The sequence below is a fragment of the Vigna radiata genome, unplaced genomic scaffold (genome assembly GCF_000741045.1).
Source record: "Vigna radiata var. radiata cultivar VC1973A unplaced genomic scaffold, Vradiata_ver6 scaffold_375, whole genome shotgun sequence".
Taxonomy (NCBI): Eukaryota; Viridiplantae; Streptophyta; class Magnoliopsida; order Fabales; family Fabaceae; genus Vigna; species Vigna radiata.
In genome coordinates this window covers 30,851-46,275 of record NW_014542543.1, presented here as the reverse complement: position 1 = coordinate 46,275, position 15,425 = coordinate 30,851, and positions in this window count along the sequence as shown.

Here is a 15,425-nt window from a genome sequence, read left to right as displayed (position 1 = left end):
ACTTTATGAACTTATAATTGTGTGACAAAGTTCTAGTACAGTCGAATACACTTGTAATGGATTCGACTATTCTAAAACCTTTGTACAAATTTTGAACATCAGTGCTTTGTGTCGTCTTAGATAGAAAAGAATTTCAAAATGTTTTTACTTGTGTCAGTTGACTTTGTCCTGTGTACATTCGACTGTATTATTGATCTGTTTTGGAATTCTGCTATGCTTACGCGCTCCAACGGCTATATTTTTAGAAGTTAGTTAAGCATTGATGACTTGGTCAACTATAATAACTGTGTGTTGATTTTTGTTGACTGAGAGCCTATGTGTTAACTGTTTGCTATAACTATTTTAATACAGTCGACTGGATTAGTAGGTTATTCAACTGAGAAACAATCTATCTAACAGAAAACTATAAATTGGCTAAACACGAGTTGTTGAGAGACTTCTTTGAATCTAACACTTTCATTTCTTGTTTCAGATTGAATTCTCTTTCTTAACAGCTCCAAGAATTCTCCAAGAAGACGGTGGTGATCTATCTTGAGAGAGATTCAAAGGGAGAAGGCTTATGCGCTGACTGCGTGATCAGAACTGCACGAAGAAGTTCCTTCTTGATTGATCTTTGAAGGCTTGGCATCCTGTGAAGACTATTGTGTTGATTGAAGGCTTGGCAACCTGTGAAGTCTGTTGTGTGAAGGCTTGGCATCCTGTGAAGAGTGCTGGTTACATGTTGAGGGTGTTCGACATGGGTTCAGATTGTAGAAGATTGGATTTTTGCTGCAAGTCTGGTTTTTGTTGTGCAGCTATATTTTGGTTTTGGGTTCAAAAGGAGATTTATATTTTTGATGTGTGGTTGATAACGGTCTAAAAACCGTTATTTTCATACTTAAATTTGATATTAAAACACACCCTTTATGGCTTAGAATGAGCTTAAAATCAAGAAAAACACTTAGTTAAGTCATAAGAGAGTCAAAAGTTGGTTTTAGAGATATTATGTTTGTTTTTACATTGTTTTGCAGGGTTTTAAGGTGAATTGAAGATGGAAGTAAAGAAATGTGGACTTAGACCCGTGAAAGAAGAGGAAAAAGGCTTAAAAGAAAGGTCAAGTGAACCGCTGAGCACCAGAATGGACCGCTGAGCGCCTAGAGCGATCAAGGGCAAACCGCTTAGCGGCAAAACTGACCGCTGAGCGGTCAAAGCAGCTAGAGGGAAACCGCTGAGCGGTGAACTTAGGCGCCTGGACGGTTATCTGTTTTTATTAGCTAGATTATGTAATCTTTCTATTATCTTTTTGGGCTTATATATAGCTCCAGTGCGAATCAAAGCACATTCTTTTGGCAGAGAGAAACATCCAAAGGTATTCCACACACCTTGGAGGAGATTATTTGGATGCTTAGGCTCCAATCTACAAGGTTTAGGGTTATTTCTTCCATTCTTCCATTATATTTCATCTAGGTTCACCATGATTATGGTGAACTAAACCCTAGGTTATTGGGGAACAATGTAATCTTTTGAAACTCTCATATATCCAAATTCTTATTTATTTTATATGCTTGCATATGCTTGATTTATCAATTGTTGGGTTCTTCACCTTTGCTTAATGCTTTAATCCTTTAACTCATTCGGTAAATGTTGTTTGTCTTTATTGATACGGGGACGTACAGTAATGTCATGAACTGGGGAGAATTCCTTGATTATGCTAATACCGCCTAGGGATAGGGGTAGGAAGATCAATTGTATTTTGCTTCCGCTTATCATGCATTATTAATTATTAGGGGAGACTAGGGATAGCAAGCCGGTAATTAGTAATAGGCTCTTTTCACCAAGGGATTGGGTTAAAGGTAGACCAAGAAAATTTGCATGACAATATGATAAATAAGCAAATTAAATAAGAAGAGTAGATATATGAGGGTGGATAAGATGAAATTGTAAACCCCAACAACTTCATTCATCCATAGTTTCTTTAGCCAATTGAATCATTGCATTTGCATGTTTACTTTTGTTCTTTGCATATACACTTCAATTTAATTCTTTTCTCAAGTCTTACGCGATTGGTTTACATGAAAAGTAAGGCCTAAGAGTCCTTTGTGAAATGATACTTGGACTTACCCATTTTATATTACTTGATAACGATCTGGTACACTTGCCAGGGACTCAACAATGGTCTTCTATAAATTCCTTGTTGTAAAAACCGCAACCTATATAGTGCATTTGCTTCCTGGGTTGGAAGGACACTGGAAGTAGGTATTATTGGCTGAACCAATATAAAAACCAGTGTTTGATTTTCTCTATCCCTGCACTCTTTATTTCTAGTCGACTTTATCTGTTTAGAAGTCAACTACGTTTTTCCGCTGCATTGAAATTTTCATTACTTGCATTTCAAGAAAAGATAAAAAATCTTTATCCTTTTGTATAAAGATTGCAAAAAGATTTTGTTTTTGAAATAACACCAATTCACCCCCCTCTTGGTGTAAAGAAGCTTACATGTTTTCTTAACAATTGGTATTAGAGCTGGTTTTCATAAGATATTTGAAAAATTTAATCGACTCCGTTTTTATCGTATTCGATTATAAAACCTGGGGATGGCTTCCTACTTTCAAACTTTTGGAGAAGGTGCTTCAACAAACAGACCAGCTCTGTTTGATGGTGAAAACTATCCTTTTTGGAAAATTCGCATGTAGATCTTTCTTGAATCGCAAGATAAAGAAATTTTGGATGCCACTTTGAATGGTCCATATGTGCCTACAAAAACTTTTGATAAAGAAACTGTTTAAAACCATTTACTGAGTGGATTGTTGATGAGAATAGAAAAGCTCAGTATGAATTTTTCAGGATATTTCAGGATATCTCAATGCAATTCTGCAAAGGAAATGTGGGATGTCTTAGAGGTAACTCATGAAGGCACAAATGAAGTCAAGAGAGCCAGAAAGAACTCATTGATACAGGAGTATGAACTGTTCAGAATGAAGGCTAGAGAAAACATCTATGATGTGCAGAAACGATTTGCTCACATTGTAAATCATCTCATAGCTCTTGGCAAAGTGTTTGATAAGGAGGAGATCAACATCAAGATTTTGAAAAGTCTGAACAAGAATTGCCAACCAAAAGTAACTACAATCTCTGAATCCAAAGATCTTACAACTATGAATATGGCTACCTTGTTTGGCAAGTTACGGGAACATGAATTGGAACTTGGTAGGCTGGAGGATGAAAAGGAGATTGAAGAAAAGAAGTCCATAGCTCTGAAAGCCTCAAGCAAGGACAACACAAAAACAGAGATGGACGAAAAAGAACTGATGACCTTGATGGTAAGAAAGTTTAGTCGACTTATGCAAATGATTGATGGCAAAAAAAAATATGCTCTAGCTAGGACAAGCTAAATCTAGAAGCAAATCAAGCCATAAGATAATGGATGAAGATAGCGGAATTTGGGGATGGTGAAAGGTGTTGATAGCTCATGCTTTTTATGAGTTTTAATGGTGATGGAATGAGTGTTTGGTGGTTCTCTAAGAGAGGTTGGGCCAACTCTTGGAGGAAGGTGGCTAGAGGAGGCCACTTGGGTTGCTCTAGCCTAGGGTGACCTTAAAAGAGTAGTATGGCACAAAAATGGCAGCATAANTTTACTCTAAATCAAAGGTGATTACATGATGGAGAACACCTCTATTTATAGGCTAAGGTGTCTCAAAAATGGGCTGAAGCTTTAACCTAAAAGAGCCACCTTGATTGTCTTGGAGAGAAAGGAGAAATCCTCTCCAATAGGAGGGAGACAAGTGGCAAAAAATCCTCTCAAATGAGAGAGTGACATGTGGCAAAAAATCCTCTCGCAATCTTGGTATGAAAATTCAAAGCTTTTGATCTTTCCTTGAAATGCAAGTAATGAAAATTCAATGCAGCGGAAAAAACATAGTTGATTTCTAAACAAATATAGTCGATTGGAAATAAAGAGTGCAGGGATAAAGAAAATTAAACACTGGTTTTTATACTGGTTCGGCCAATAATGCCTACATCCAATGTCCTTCCAACCCAGGAAGCAAATGTACTATAATGGTTGCAGTTTTTACAACAAGGAATTTATAGAAGCACCACATAAAAATATAAATCTCCTCTCTAACCCAAAACCAAATATAGCTGCACACACAAAACCAGAATTGCAGTAAGAATCCTTTCTTCTGCAATCTGCACCCACGTCGAACAATCCTCAACGTGTCACCAGCACTCTTCACAGGATGCCAAGCCTATCACAGCAGACTTCACAGGTTGCCAAGCCTTCAATCAAATGCAATAGTTTTCATAGGATGCCAAGCCTTCAAAGATCAAACAGAAGCACCTTCTTTGTGCAGATATTGATCAAGCAGTATGAGAAATTGACTCCTCCCTTTGAATCTCTCTCAAGCAAGATCACCACCGTCTTCTTAGGGAATTCTGGGAGTTTCTAAAACAAAGAATTCAATCTAAAACAGGAAAATGAAAATGTTAGATCACAAAAGTCACAAAACTATTCGCGTTCTTTCTATTTATAGTTTTATGTTATATCAGATTGCTTCTAAGTCGAATAACCTACTAATATAGTCGATTGTATTAAGACAGTTATAATAGACAGTCAACATAAAGGCTCCTCAGTCAAAAAAATCAATACACATTTATTACAGTTGACCAGGTCACACAGTTTTAACTAACTTTTGAAAAATATAGTCGTTGGAGCATGTAGACATAACAGAATTTCAAACGGATTAGTAACACAGTTCAATATGTGATCCACAATGTCGACTTGCACATGAAAAATCACTTTGAAATTCTTTTCAACACAAAATCTCACATAGCACTGATTCACAAAATCTGTACAAAGATTTTAGCATAGTCGAATCAATTATGAGTTGATTCGATTGGACTAGAACTTTGTCACAACAAATATAAGTTCATAAGGTGCTTGTGATCTTTTCTTTCAAAAATTTGCAGTAATAAAAAACATTTTATTTCACATTTCAATTCAAGCATGTTCCACAAATATAACACTTAATCAATCATAGGAACATACATTGTAAATCAACAAAACATGTTCAGCAGATATAACAAATACTTCAGAACAAGAACATGTAATACTAGAACATGTGTACTGTTATTAAGCACTGTGTTGTCATCATCAAAAACTAGTTTGATATAGAGTTTGTGTTGTCAACAATCTCAACAATCTCCCCTTTTTTGATGATGCGCAACCATGATTAATAACTCAACCATGTTTGTACAGTTCCACATATGACAGAGTAAAAACATATATCAGAAACAATTAACACAGTTCGGTTACTCTGCATATACAACAAAAATATCAAGCAGATAAAGTATGATGCAACAATTATGCCCATATAGACTTGCTCGCATACACTCATGAATATCTCCCCCTTTGTGCATTAACAAAAAAGGAATGCTTCAGATATTTATGCAGTTTTGAAAAACAACAAAGATGCATCATAAAGATATGCAGTTTATGAAGTACAATGATGCTCTCAAAATCACAAGTTCATCACAAAAACAGTGTAAACTACCCCTGAAATATAGATGTGTTATGAAACAATGTGTAAAACAGTGATACTCCCCTTGTCATTATGCATAAGTTTCAAAAATAGTTTGAGTGCACAATGCAGAATATCACAAATTAAGCAACAGTTTAAGCACAAATTTGTATCACAGTCAAATTATTAAATCACACATATATGCAATGATACAAATATCAACAATCTCACAATATTATCTCAATTCAGATATTGAAACATGTAAAGGGCAGAGATAATAGCAAAATATTAATGATTTAAGCAGTCAGTAAGGATAGAATCAAATTCCATAATTGGAATTGTTAACCCATTCAGACGTAGTCGAATGCATTAAATCATTAGTCGAATGCATTGCTTTTGCAAATGTTGAATTCCAATTGTAGATCTTCAAAGCAATGTCCTTCCTGCAAAACCTTTCAACAACCTTTTCCAGATCAAGCATAGTGGTTAAGCAAGAATTAAATCATATCAAAACAGAAGTCAATATTTAAAGATGCATTACAGTTCAAGCATAGTTAACTTCAATCAGAGCATAGTCGAATCAATCAAACAATTCATCAGATTTCATTCAAACAGTTTAAGTAAGTGGATTGATTCAAACTACTAATTTATCTTCCTTGATTTAAAGATATTACATTGGAGGATAGACAACAAGGAAATAAAAAAAAAAAACATAGAAAACAACAAAAGATATGGCATTCTAAGCCAAGTACAATGTAGGAACAGGGACAGTAGACAAATGGCTAATATGATACTATTGGGAACACCAAAAAAATAACTGAGACACAATAGGGTAAGAAAATTTCAACAGAATCTTCTTCATCAGAGTCTTCAGCCATGAGTTGCAGATGTGCATTGTGTATACTTTCCAGTTTATCACATTTATCGTGAAGAATCCTTATTTGATTCACGAGATATTTGTCAAAGTTTGTTTTAAGAAAGAATTGTGTTCCACCAGCTGTCACACACTCTTTCTTCACTGTAAGGTCTTCCACCAAATGTTCACCCATGAAATTCCATCCTTTTATCATTTTCACCAATCCAAGAGACATGAGTGAGTCCTTGTCAAACGAATTCGAAGATCCCCAGATGCATTTGCACTCGTTGCAAACATCAACACCAAGGAGTACTAATACTTTGCTTATTAGGCATCCATAAGGAAGGTACAATGAACTTTTCAATGCAGAGTACTCCATATGATCTTTAATCACTTGTAACCAATTCGTGGAGATGCTGTCTTGATAGCATGAAGTAGAAAAATATCCTATGTGGTCATTCTGTCCTTTTTTATTCTTCCGGGTAAAATGATTTTTGCCAGGATATGTGCAAGAATCTTCTCTTCCTTTAATAACCCTTGATGTGCAAATATTTTCTCAATGGTGTATACACCCGAAAATCTTAGCCATTCCTGATATACCTGTTTCTTGTTTAGCAAGGTTCAACAAGGTATTCACTTCCGAAGTGGGTAGGTATGAGTATGCACCCTCAGATGGTAAATTTGTTACAATGTTCCATAGAGTATCGTCAATGTGAATGTCCACCCCTTTTACCTTAGAAAATATGTCTCCATTTTCTACCTATAAGTTGTGGTAGAACACCTTGACCAGATCAGGATACCACGTCCCTCTCATCTGTATGAAATCAGATAATCCTTGTGCTTCTAGCCATAATGGAAATGTAAATCCTTCACCTTTGAACATATCAAGATTGATGTTCATAGGAGTAACTATAGCCTTTACAGACCCATTTATGAACCTCAGTCGTTCCTCTTCATTTCTGAACCAATTCAATGTACTTGATTCACCCATGTTGATTTTTGACATACAGTCATCATTCACTGAAATGCTTGAAGAACCCATGACAAGATGATTCTTTGAAACTTTCTTGCAAACATTTGAGAGAAGTTGGAAGACGACAAGATAGAAATGGTTCAGAATAAAAGTAAGACCCTAATAAGGAGGGAAACATAGATATTATATACGGTTTAAAAAAAGAATAGAGACCATAGTCGAATGCATTAACACTACAAGAAAAATGCAATTTATCTACTGATATTTATATACGGATTTTGATCCGTAGATAACATAGATATTATATACGGTTTTTATGTACAAATTTTTGAAAATGATTTATATACGGATTTTATATACGGATTTTTATCTACCGATTTTTCCGTATATAAAATCTGTATGTAATTGAAAAAAAAATTATATATCAATATTTTATATGGATTTTCAAAATTAATTATTAAAAAATAAAAATAATATATCATGTCACCTTACTTTCCTTACCCTAAATTTCTCACGTCATTCCCTCTCGGTGTGCTCCTCCTCGAAACCTTCTCTCTTACATTCACTCACCTCAATCACTTCTCTCGCGCTCATCTCTCTCGTTCTCTAATCTTCTTCTTCACATTGAACTCACTACTTTGTTCTTTGTAGGTTGAAATTCCCTTTCTGATTTGTTTTTTCCAACTTCAAAACCCTAGTTTGTTCTGCTCTGTTTGCGGCGCTTCAAGGAGATCGCGGATATGCTTCAGGACTACATTCCGAACCTCCGAATCAACGACGACTCCTCTTCCTCCTCCTCCTTTGTTTCATCCGACACCTCGAGAGAAAATTAAGATTCTCTCTTCCTGTGAGTCGTCGGTGCGAGATCAGAGCTTCAAGTGCTTTTCTGTTTCCGACCTTAAGAAGAAGGTCATGGCAGGGTTGTGTAAAAACGGCTTGAAGGAAGGGCAATGGAGGTAATTTCATAGTTTCCTTTTATTTTCTTTTACTGACACTCTTGCATATTTTGTTTCATTGGTTTTGCTTTGTCGTGGAGTTTTTGCAAGTTCTAAAAAGGGAATTTCTTCGTTACAGGGAACTCACTTTGTTTATTTATTTATTTAATTAATTAATCATAGTTAATGACTTTTATTTTTAAGTTTGAGATCGAATGGAAGTAACTACTTTAAACGGGTTTGCCTAAATGCTCCTTGTTTTCACCTATACACCCAACGAGAGTGGTAATTCAACGCACAATAAAAAAAAAATACTCTGATACGTTTTTTTTTAACTTCTTTATGACTTAACCAGACCCCGTATGTGTACATTGTCTTTCTCTGTTGTTACTCGCAAACCATAGTCTTCTTCTAATCGTTTAGAGCAAAACAAAGCGATTGCAGTTCTTGTTATATCTGTATATATTTGTCTCTCACTAAAGTGTAATCTCGGTTATATAATGTGGCTTAAATTACTAGGGTTGTGTAGACCTGTTTAGGTTCTTTGCTAATGCTCTCTCATCTTTTTATCTAGTTTCGTGACACACTATTCCACTTTTGTCACACATTTATACATCCAATTCCTTGGAGTTTTTAACTGTCATTTTTCTATTTCCTTATAGTTTTCATGTTTAGTATAATATAAATTATATTTCATTATATTTTCTAAGTTTAAGATAATATTAAGTAAAATAAAGAAATTTATTATATTTCTTTTATTTTTCCAATAATAACTTAAATTAAGACTTCAGAAAGTGAGTTGGCATATAAATAGTCAAAATTAGGAAATCAAATGGTTATATAATGTATAGTACTAATCTCATGACTAAATTATAGTTAAGCATGAGAGTTATGTATTAGTATTTAATATAGTTTGAGTGCGTGATTAACCACTTGAATGTGGAATTTTCAAACAGATACTTGGTGTTGGGCGAAGCATGCTGCAANGACTATGTTTGAAAGGGGTAATTCTCTCATCAAGTGTTGCATTCTTTTAAATCTCTTGTACAAGATGACTTAAGTGTGAGGGAAAAGATATTGACTTTGATTGATACATGGCAAGAAGCTTTTGGTAGACCAAATGGAAGGTATTCACTTTGATTCCTAGGTATGTAGATTCAGAAATATATTCAAACTCAAGCTTAGGTTGACATTGTTATGTTGGGTCATGCCTTTAACTTAAATGCAAATTAGTTTATAGCAATTTGATTTTGATTTAGCTTTTAAGTTGTTGTAGGTCTAACTATGTTGTTATTTGATGGATGTTAACTTCTGTGTTTAGGCCTCTTATCTCTTATCTTATATACTAGTTGAATCATGAAATTATTGTCTTAGGAGTCATGATTGTAGGTTATTTTATTCTAAGCACCTGACCCCACTAAGATTGTTATCTGGAACTTGGTTATTAATTAATAACCCGTTTTACCTTAAACTTCTTTTTTATATCAGCTATACTTAATTAAGACTACATGAAGAAATGGCGTAGCAGGACAACCCAAGTAGGCTAGATTCAACAAAAAAATTGGGTTGTCTACTCTGTCGACCATGAAAGTTTTGGGTTCCTCATCTTTATATAATAAGATATTTTAGCCTTTTAACTCAACATCTTTGTTTAACAAATCTTTCCAAACTTCCCATCCTAAAGTGGATTTGAGAATTTTGGTTCTGTTGACTCTTCTTCATACGTTTGGTTGCATATTTTATACTTGTCTATTTAATTTTGGTGCAATGAGGTATATGTTGAGTGTGGTGAACCTGTATTTAGTATAATTTTTTGTGGCTTGTATTAAAAAAGTAGCTTTAGTGTGTAGCCTTACTTTATGAAATCAAATTGTGTCAAATATGAATTACCAAGAAAATTATCATCTGATTTGGTTTCAAGAAGAGGAGAAAAACTGGGAATGCAGAATTATATTTGTTAGCTTGTACATTCCCTACCTTTAGGTGATACTAAAAGTTCATATATTTGCAGGATGGTAAGACCTTACCTAATGGACCTGTTATTTCTCCTGACAGATTTTATCGAGAAGGTGAGACATTTTTAATGTGAAAGCAGTTATAATTGAATAGGTATTGCAATGCTCAAGTAATAAACTCTTGATCGTCATGAATTTGAAATCAGGTTGTGTGTTTGTATTCTTATNATGCAAAGGATGCCATTTATATAATGCAAAGGATGCCATTTATCAATGTGTGGCCCAAAATTAGGTAGGGGTGATGTAATTCACATGAATATTTAAATGCTCAATCTTAATCCTTGGCATATAAAGAGTCTTAATTTCCTATAGTGTACAACAAAGAAAGGTGAAAGTGACGCTGAGATCTAATTGGCTGCAGAATTAAAGTTTAGTGGCCTTTGGATAAGAAGTTTGTTCTTATATTAAATCTTGAGAGATCAATTGAAGAAGCAAAATGATATATTGATGCTACCATTTTTATTAATCTAAGACATGTGAAAAAAAAAAATTGTATATACATTTTTAGTTATGTCTAAAGCTTTTTTACCATATCCTCCAAAGATGACTCACGGATTTAGCTTCTTTTTTTTACTGCACTTTTATTAGTTTGCCTAGTTATCAAGTTTTTTCTTACTAGCTCTCAATTCCCATTGCCTTATCATCTTCCTAGGATTTCTAATTAAAGTTCCATGTATGTATTGATATACTACAAATTTTATGAAGTGTAAGTATCCTTTTTCAAATTAGTTTTAGTTTAATTTCAATTGGAGGCATGTGTTTCATTGTAAATCTCAATATAAATTTTTTTATTATTTTGGAAAAATTTAATTGAAGTATGTCGTGTTTTATTTCTTCTAGCTTCATTGGACGCCTTGTACCCCATTCAGAATGTGCTGCTATCTTTTGTGGGTTATAGGTCTACAATCATTATGTCTCAATTTTAAAATTTGGCTAGAGAAAATCCAGTAACAGACCAATTTTAATAGTACTTTTCTCTTTTTAGGAGTGTAATCGAGATGCTTGAAGTGGAAATTAGAGAATTTGTGTGCAATTTCAACANTGTATTGGAAGAGATATCATNATCCAAACAAAATCTTTCCACGCCTCTTGATTGTATGAAAAATCNTAAATTTGATATTGTAAGTGTTCAATAATTCATTAGTAGGTTTGACTATATTTTGTTAAGTTGTTTATGTAATATATCTATTTTAAATGTAAAATGCTTGGTATGGTGTTGAATGAAAACTGTGATGGAAAGTTGTGTGTATATATATTACAGGTTTGTATTGTGGTATATACAGTTGGCAACTATACACATTTCTAGATATTGCTTTCAAGTTGACATAGGCCCCACCAATAGTTCCAAATAAATACAAAATTATGAAATGTTGGGTTGAAGCTTCTTCAATTATCAAANATTGAAAGACGTTATTTTGTGTGAATGATTGCAGGGTTTANTGATAGAGAGAATCCAAGATTCAATATCAGAAGAGGATAAGAGGTTGATCTATCTTGGAGATGGAAGTGGAGACTATTGTCCAAGTTTGAGGTTGAAAGAAAAGGACTTTATGATGTCAAGGAAGATCCTTCACTTCTTAAGGCTGAGATTCATGGCTGGAGTGATGAAGAACTTGAACAAATTTTGCTGCACTTAATCAACAAAGTATAAATGGAGCAAAATTCTCCCTTCATTTCCTCTTATTGCAAGCTTCAGATTCTGTCAGGCTCATGAGGTTTTGCCCAAAGCTCTACTAGTTCGATCATAGTTTCATGGTTTTGTAACTTTTGCAATGGATCAAAGTAGAATATAACATGATTAATTTTTGTCTCAATAGTATAATAGTATATATTGCATAGTCAGTTACCTCTNCCTTANTTTCTGTAATATCCGATTACAATCTAGTTACAATGAGGNAGAGCCATCCAATTGTAATCATCAAGTTTTAATAAAAATTCACAGATATTTGGTATTATTTTTAATAATTTGACAGTTTTATTTGACTTTTATCAGTGTATGAAACTATTAGTTATTGGATACAGATGTGAGATCATCTAAATTTTTTTTTTTTTATAAAATCATAAGTTATATACGGATTTTTCCGTATATAAATTACATACGGATTGTCTATACGGATTTTTCCGTATATAATATACATACGGATTTTATATACGGATTTTCCGTATGTAATTTATATACGGATTTTACATACGGATTTTTCCGTATATAATTACATACGGAAAAATCCGTATATAATTTACCTACGATGGTTTTATATACGGATTTTTGTCCGTATATAAGCCGTATGTAAGCAAGCATTATATACGGATTTTGGGCTTTATATACGGATTTTGGCTATATGTAATTCAATTTTTTCTTGTAGTGTAATATACCAGTCGATTGTGACTTGTTAAAAATCATTTTCAATCAAATTCAAACATACAAACCATTAAGCACACTACACAAACAATCTTGTTGAGATTGTTGACAACACAAACTCTATATCAAACTAGTTTTTGATGATGACAACACAATGCTTAATAACAGTACACATGTTCCAGTATTACATGTTCTTGTTCTGTATTGTTTGTCATATCTGCTGAACATGTTTTGTTGATTTACATTGTATGTTCCTATGATTGATTGAGTGTTATATTTGTGGAACATGCTTGTATTGAAATGTGAAATAAAATGTTTTTGATTATTGCACATTTCTGAAAGAAAAGATCACAAGCACCTTATGAACTTATATTTGTTGTGAGAAAGTTCTAGTCTAGTCAAATACACTCATAATGCATTCGACTATGCTAAAATCTTTGTACAGATTTTGTGAACCAGTGCTCTGTGAGATTTTGTGTTGAAAAGAATTTCAAAGTGATTTTTCATGTGTCAGTCGACATTGTGGATCACATATTCGACTGTGTTACTGATCTGTTTGAAATTCTGTTATGCCTACTCGCTCTAACGACTATATTTTTCAAAAGTTAGTTAAAACTGTGTGACCTGGTCAACTGTAATAAATGTGTATTGATTTTGTTGACTGAGGAGCCTTTGTGTTGACTATCTGTTGTAACTGTTTTAATACAATCGACTGTATTAGTAGGCTATTCGACTGAGAAGCAATCTGATATAATAGAAATCTATAAATAGACAGAACGCAAATTGTTCTGTGACTTTTGTGATCTGACATTTTCACTTTCCTATTTCAGATTGAATTCTTTGGAGCTCCAAGAATTCTCCAAGAAGACGGTGGTGATCTTGCTTGAGAGAGATTCAAAGGGAGGAGTCAATTGCTCATATTGTTTGATCAATATCTGCACAAAGAAGGTGCTTCTGTTTGATCTCGAAGGCTTGGCATCCTGTGAAGACTGCTACGTTTGATTGAAGGCTTAGCAACCTGTGAAGTCTATTGTGATAAGCTTGGCAACCTGTGAAGTCTGCTGTGATAGGCTTGGCATCCTATGAAGAGTGCTGGTGACACGTTGCGGATTGTTCAACGTGGGTGCAAATTGCGAAAGAGGGGATTCTTGCTGCAATTCTGGTTTTGTGTGTGCAGCTATATTTGGTTTTGGGTTAGATAGGAGATTTATATTTTCTTTGTGGTGCTTCTATAAATTCCTTGTTGTAAAAACCGCAACTTTTATAGTGCATTTGCTTCCTGGGTTGGAAGGACATTGGATGTAGGCATTATTGGCCAAACCAATATAAAAACCAGTGTTTGATTTTCTCTATCCCTGCACTCTTTATTTCGAGTCGACTATACTTGTTTAGCAGTCAACTGCGTTTTTTCGCTGCATTAAATTTTCATTACTTGCATTTCAAGGAAAGATCAAAAGCTTAGAATTTTCATACTAAGATTGCGAAAAGATTTTTATTTTGAACTAACACCAATTCACCCACATCTTGGTGTAAAAGAGGCCTACCTGTTTCCTAACAATTGGTATCAGAGCTGGTTTTCATAAGATATTTGAAAATTCAGTCTACTCTGCTTTTATTCTATTCGCCTGTAAAACCTAGGGATGACTTCAAATTTTCAAACTTTTGGTGAAGGTGCTTCAACAAACCTGGTGAAAATTACACTTTTTGGAAAATTCGCATGCAGATCTTTCTTGAATCGCAAGATAAAGGAATTTCGGATGCCATTTTAAATGGTCCATATGTGCCTGCAAAAGTTGTTGATAGTGAAACTGTTCTGAAACCTTTTACTGAGTTGACTACTGATGAGAATAGAAAAGGTCAGTATGATGTTAAAGCTAGAAACATTATTGCCTCTGCACTAACTATTGAGGAATTTTTCAGGATATTCCAATGCAAGTCTGCAAAGGAAATGTGGGATGTTCTTGAGGTAACACATGAAGGCACAGATGAAGTCAAGAGAGCCAGGAAGAATTTGTTGATACAAGAGTATGAATTGTTAAGAATGAAAGCTGGTGATGGCATCTATGATGTTCAGAAACGATTCACTCACATTATAAATCACCTGATGGCTCTTGGCAAAGTCTTTGACAAAGAAGAGATCAACATTAAGATTCTAGAAAGCCTGAACAGGATTTGGTAACCAAAAGTCGCTGCATTCTCTGAATCCAAAGATCTTGCAACTATGAATATGGCTACCTTGTTTGGCAAGCTACGGGAACACGAGTTAGAACTTGGTAGACTGAAGGATGAAGAGGAGATTGAAGAAAAGGATGTCCATAGCTCTGAAGGCTGCAAGCAAGAACATCGTAGAAACTGAGATGGATGATAAAGAATTGATGACCTTGATGGTAAGAAAGTTTAGTCGACTTATGCAAAATGATAGTCAACTGTCTAACCATGCAGGTCAAAGCAAAAAGAAGAGCTTCAGCACAAATGTTGTCCAGTGCTATGAATGTGGAAAAGAAGGTCACATCAAGCTTGACTGTCCTGAATGACAGCCAAAGCAGAAATGAAAGAAAAGATTTCCTCAAGGCAGAAATATGAGAAGAAAAGGAGCCTACATTGCTTGGGAAAACTCAGATTCTGAGAAATCAAGTGATGAAGATTCTGATCAAGAAGAGGAATCGAATTTGTGCTATTGATAACGGTTGAAAAACAGTTATTTTCATATGTCATTTGAGACCAAATTACACCCTTTAAGGCCTAGAATGAGCTTAGAATCAAGCAAAACACGTAAGTTGAGTCAGTTG